Raw genomic sequence first — 6,065 nt, 5'->3', positions numbered from 1 at the left:
CTGTTACCAGGCTAGAGCAGCACCAGGAGAAATAGCTTCATCTATAAATACCAGCAGAAAGCTTCATTTGGGTTTGGATTATCTTTCCACTAGACACCTGCCTGGCTGCAGCTACAGCCCAGCTGGTGTGGAGTCTCTCCCTCCTTCTCTTGAGCAGCTCTGCTGGTGTAATTTCACTGCTGGCCTCCCTTGCTGCAACCCAAGCACCTGCAGAAGCTACAAAGAACTTAAAGGAAAAAGAGAAAGGCAGATGGCATCTCGTTATCCTCTCACATCCCATCACTGCATTGCTCCTCAGCAGCTGCAGGAAGTTAGGATTGAGGAAGAAACTCCTCTCCCACCCATCAGGGCACAGCAAGGGGCAGGGGCTCCCAGAGTTCCAGGAAACCAGAAGAGACCCCCTCAGCTCCAGGGCAGAGTCTCACCAGCAAAGGCCTGTCCCTCTGTTCCCAAGGAACCCATCCAGGAGGGTAGGATTGTTCATCCAGGAGTCCAGATCATCAGGAAAGTGCCCTACAATAAGGCAGGTCTGAAATGAAGCCAGAAGGATGAAGCCGGGTCAGGGTGAGGTTTGGTGAGGGCAGCCAGGGTGAGACACAGCCTGGGGATCTCCTGGCAGCTCTGCAGTTCATGGGTGAAGGTCTGGGTGGCCAACACAGGAGTCCCACACTCCCCAGTTCAGCTGGAGCAGGGAGTGATGGCTCTGGCAGAGCTCAAATAAACATCTCAGGGCCCATGGGCTGGGATCCAGGTGAGGCTGCTCACAGCCATCCATGCCTGCTGGTGGCCTGGCACCCTGCGCAGCTCCCAGCCTGCAGCTGGTGGTGCCTGTGCTGGCTTTCCTGGCCCTGTTCCCCCAGCAGCAGGACTGAGGGCTCAGGAGAGTGCTGGGGTGAGCAGAGGGAGCTGCTGCAGGTCATTAAGGACTCCTTTGATGAGGCTGCTCTAGGAACACCTGGGGCAGCCCTGTTCTTGGCAGAACTTTCTCAAGCCAGTGACCAAGAACTGCTTGACCAAGTGACCTCACAGGGACTCTGCCCATCCCAGTGTGACTGAGCCAAGCAGGGACAGGGCCTGGTCTGCTCTGCACTGTCACAGCCACTGCTGCCTTCTCTCCCAGGAGTGGGAGGACAGGCCTGGTGGCTCCTTACGCCCAGGTACAAGCCCCAACTTTACCCAGGCTGCTCACCCTGAGGCCATTTGTGCCATACAAACGTCCCCCAGACAGTGAGTGCTGCCCCAGGGCACTGCAGTGCTCAGGATTGCTCAGCTCTGCACCATCTGGATTTATTCTTTTCTCAGCAGCAGCAGCAGCCAGGTCCTGCCATGGTAACAGGCTTTCCTGGAAGGTCTGATTGCTGCATCTTCCCAGCAGTGAGGAAGCAGCAGGTCTCAGGCAGCCTGACCCCTTCCCCAGAGCCCCTGGGACCGAGGATGTGGAGAGGGATTCAGCACAAGCAATACCAGAAAAGCCAGAGTGCATCGCCAGGTCACTGCTGCATCTCAGCAAGACACTGCTGTCACCCGGGGTGTCCCCAAGGACTCCCCAAACAGCCCACCTGGAGCTCAGGTCGGACTCAGGGGCTCTTTAATCCCACATTTTTGGGGATAAAACCAAGCTGAGAGCAGCTGGCTGCAAACCCAGCACCATCCTGGTGACCACCCATCTGCCAGCCTGGGGGCCAGGCTCGGGCCAGGAGAGCCACACGGGGCTAGTGGGGTCTGGGGCCAGGGACCCCCCAGCCAAACCTCTCCCTGGCTCTCTCTCCATGGTGTTTGTCCCCCTCCACTCACATTTCAACAGCAACAAATTGCTGGTAATGAGCCGTGTCTCTCTGTGAGCTGAGAGCCTTGGAGATCAAAGATGCTCTCACACAAAACCAAAATATCATCAGTGGCCTTTAAAGGCCAGACTAATCTTCTGAGGGGAAAAAAATTCAATTTTCTGTAGATCTAATTTGAAACCATTTTAATGCTCATTAAGATAGAGGGACCCAAGCAGATTGTGTGGGCTGGAAGACAGGGAGAGAAAAAAAGGAGTTATTATTGACATTTTAGTTTAGGTCTTTATTCCATCCAGAGCTCCCTACTTCTCGGCAGCAGCTTTGAGTAATGCTATTGTTAGCACTGGAACTGTAATTCCAATGTCCTTTTTATAACTGGCTTGGAAAAAAAATAAATCCTGAAGGCTTTCACTAAATTCAAAGTAATGGAATTTATAGTGGTAAAAAGAGAACTTGAAAAGGGAGAAATGTGCAAACCCCTGCGCTGTTGCTCCTGTCATGGGTGGCCACAGTGCTCACCCATCCTGGGCAGCCTCTCTGCAGCACCTGCCTGGGGTGCTTGGTGAAGGAATGGACCCCAGGGGATGCCTGGATGAGGATATGAGGATGTGCCCCAGCTTGGTCACCCACTGGAGCCACATCTCAGAGTCTCTTATCCATCTGCAGGGTCACAGCCCTGGGGACAACCCTTCCTGAGGGGTCCCTCAGCAGCACCCAGCTGGGTTCCTGCAGCCCAGGGCTGGCATGGGAAATGGATGCAGCCCCACAGGGTCTTTATTTGCCATTATCTGTGTGGAAACAGAAGGTTTGTATTTGCCCCGTGGGTGAGGGTGGACCTGGGGGCAGGTGGGCACCGTCAAAGCCTAAACCAAAGGAGCTTTATGTTTTGGTTTGCTGTGGTGCTTTTCTCCCTAAAAGTACTGCTGACAGTTCTGGTTGATGCAGGCAAAGCTTCTGTTGCAATCTGCTCCCATCTGACTAACTTGAATTTTGCTTCACAGCAGCAAGAAATGGTTAGGGGTGCGTTAATCAGATGTATTTTCCTTCACTTCCTAGTATTTCACTGTACTTCTGTAAGGTGTAAGAAAGCCAAATCAAATCTGGGATCAGATTGTCATTTAGTCATAGTCACTTCTCTTGGCGTTGTGGCAGCTGCTGGACTTCTGGCTATCAAATATCTTTATTGGAGTACAAATATGTGGGGCAGGGATCCATGTTTTACACAGCGCCTTCTACAGCCACCTGATGACAGGAAACAGCCTCAAGCCGCGGCAGGGGAGGTTTAGGTTGGATATTAGGGAAAATTCCCTCACCAAAAGGATTGTCCGGCCCTGCCCAGGACAGCGGTGGAGTCACCCTCCCTGGAGGGTTTTTAAAGCCATGTGGATGTGGGGACATGGGGACCTGAGTCAGTGGTGGCCTTGGCAGTGCTGGGGGACGGAGGGACTCGGCGATCCAGGAGGATTTTCCCGGCACAAACCGGGCGCTGCTCCCTGCGATCCCTGTCCGCGTCTGCAGAGGGCACCAGCCCCCCAAATGTCCCTGTCACCCCCGGGCCGGGCGGTGACACCGGGGGACAGCCGGATGCTCTGGGGAATGCTCCGGGTGACACCGACCCAGCCACCTCAGGAAGATCCTGGGGAATGCTCCGGGTGACAGCAACCCAGCCACCCAGGACAGTCCCTCAGGAGAGCCCTGGATAACAGTGACCCATCCACCCAGGACAGTCCCTCGGGAGAGCCCTGGATAACAGTGACCCAGCCACCCAGGACAGTCCCTCGGGAGAGCCCTGGATAACAGTGACCCAGCCACCCAGGACAGTCCCTCGGGAGAGCCCTGGATAACAGTGACCCATCCACCCAGGACAGTCCCTCTGGAGAGCCCTGGATAACAGTGACCCATCCACCCAGGACAGTCCCTCGGGAGAGCCCTGGATAACAGTGACCCATCCACCCAGGACAGCCCTGGATAACAGTGACCCATCCACCCAGGACAGTCCCTCAGGAGAGCCCTGGACAACAGTGACCCATCCACCCAGGACAGTCCCTCAGGACAGCCCTGGATAACAGTGACCCATCCACCCAGGACAGCCCTGGATAACAGTGACCCATCCACCCAGGACAGCCCTGGATAACAGTGACCCATCCACCCAGGACAGTCCCTCTGGAGAGCCCTGGATAACAGTGACCCATCCACCCAGGACAGTCCCTCAGGACACCCCTGGATAACAGTGACCCATCCACCCAGGACAGTCCCTCAGGACACCCCTGGATAACAGTGACCCATCCACCCAGGACAGTCCCTCCAGGAGAGCCCCGGATAACAGTGACCCATCCACCCAGGACAGTCCCTCAGGAGAGCCCTGGATAACAGTGACCCATCCACCCAGGACAGTCCCTCAGGAGAGCCCTGGATAACAGTGACCCATCCACCCAGGACAGTCCCTCTGGAGAGCCCTGGATAACAGTGACCCATCCACCCAGGACAGTCCCTCGGGAGAGCCCTGGATAACAGTGACCCATCCACCCAGGACAGTCCCTCTGGAGAGCCCTGGATAACAGTGACCCAGCCTCAGCAGCCCCATTCCAGGCTGGATCCCAGCACTGCTCCCACCCATTGCAGTCCAGCACGGAGCACCAGGTGATGCTGGCTGCATCTCCTCCCAGCATTGTCCAACCCTTGGATAGGGATGGGGACACCTTAACCCCTGCCACGGCCTCAAGTCACAGCCCCATGGCTGGCTCCATCCCCGGCATCTCACCAAACCCAAAAATCCACCTCCAACAGCGGCAAACACAGCAAAACTATCGGAAAAATTCTTGTGGGACTGTGGTGTTGTCCTTGTTTCCTCTGTTCTATGGGCCCTGTGGGTGGGAATCACTTCTGCTTTAGGAAAAAAACCAAAACCCTGACATGTGTTTTCTGGCCCAGTTTGACCTCAAAAAAGCACCAGTGAGGAGATCTGTGTTTTGCCAGAGGATAGCATGAGCACCTCCAAGCACACAGTGGCTCCTGGCATGTGGGGACAGGACTGATCCCAGCTCAGAGAGAAGCCCCAGAAGTGGCTTTGGGAGAGCTCCTGGCTGGTCCCTGGAGCCTCACTAGCCCACCCTGGAGAGGATGGTGCTTGGTTGCAGGGGAAGCCAAGGGTGAGAGCCAGAGATGCAAAAGTTTGGACGTCCCACGGTGCTGTGTCCAGCCACAGATGTTCCCATGTTGGGAATGTGAACTCACATGATCCCAAACTTTACAGTGTCTGTAGAGCACTGTGATGAAAGCTGAAATACTTCAGCCACTGTTAGAGCCAGGGAAGCAAACAGGAGTCTCCCCACTCCAGATTTAGCTCTTTATTGATTTTCCAGCTGCATCCATCAGTCATTGTCCCAGTGCTCAAATTACCCATTAGAGATACCATAGAAATGAGAGGAAAACAAGACAGGCTTGTGGTTTTGATGAAAAACACTAAATATCCCAAACAGCAACTTCTGGAAGGAAAATCCTTCCTTTTTGGGGTTGGGACTGGGTTACATTTATTCTTGAACAACTCAGAGGCACTGAGGGCTCCTGGCTCCTTGTGGTCTGGGGCTTGACCATCTCCCTTATTCCCTGTGCCACTGGCAGCACTGTGCCCTGCAGGAGGGACTCAGAGGCCTCCCTCCAGCCCAGCTTGTCACCTGTGTCAGATTCAAGGATAAACAAATCCAGTTTCAAAATCCACATGACTGCACTGGCTGCTCTCTGTCCACGCTGCTGCTTCCTCTGTCCTACAGTGACTCCCTGCTGGTGACTGCAGCTAGGTCACATCCTGCAGGTCAGTCCCACAGGCCTGACCTGTCTGAGATGTCTCTGGGATTAGAGGGATGTCCCCTGTGCTTGTACCCATCACCCCACACCTGCATTGTGGAGGGACGCCAGGGTCTGGGACTGGAGATGCTGTTAACATCCCATCTACATGGAAATGCCCTTCCTCAAGTTTTACTACATGAATTTGAGAGGGTGTGGGTGAATGCCTTCAAACTGAAGGAGAAGAGGTTTAGATTAGATATTAGGAAGAAATCCTTCCCTGGGAGGGTGGGCAGCCCTGGCACAGGGTGCCCAGAGCAGCTGGGGCTGCCCCTGGATCCCTGGCAGTGCCCAAGGCCAGGCTGGACAGGGCTTGGAGCAGCCTGGGACAGTGGAAGGTGTCCCTGCCCTGGCAGGGAGTGGAGCTGGATGGGCCTTTAGGTCCCTTCCAACCCAAACCCTTCTGTGACTCCATAAATAAATCTATGGCCTCCACCT

This window comes from Motacilla alba, chromosome 17, assembly GCF_015832195.1.
Source record: "Motacilla alba alba isolate MOTALB_02 chromosome 17, Motacilla_alba_V1.0_pri, whole genome shotgun sequence".
Classification (NCBI taxonomy): domain Eukaryota; kingdom Metazoa; phylum Chordata; class Aves; order Passeriformes; family Motacillidae; genus Motacilla; species Motacilla alba.
The sequence above is the reverse complement of the archived record's forward strand: the minus strand, read 5'-3'. Positions refer to the sequence as shown.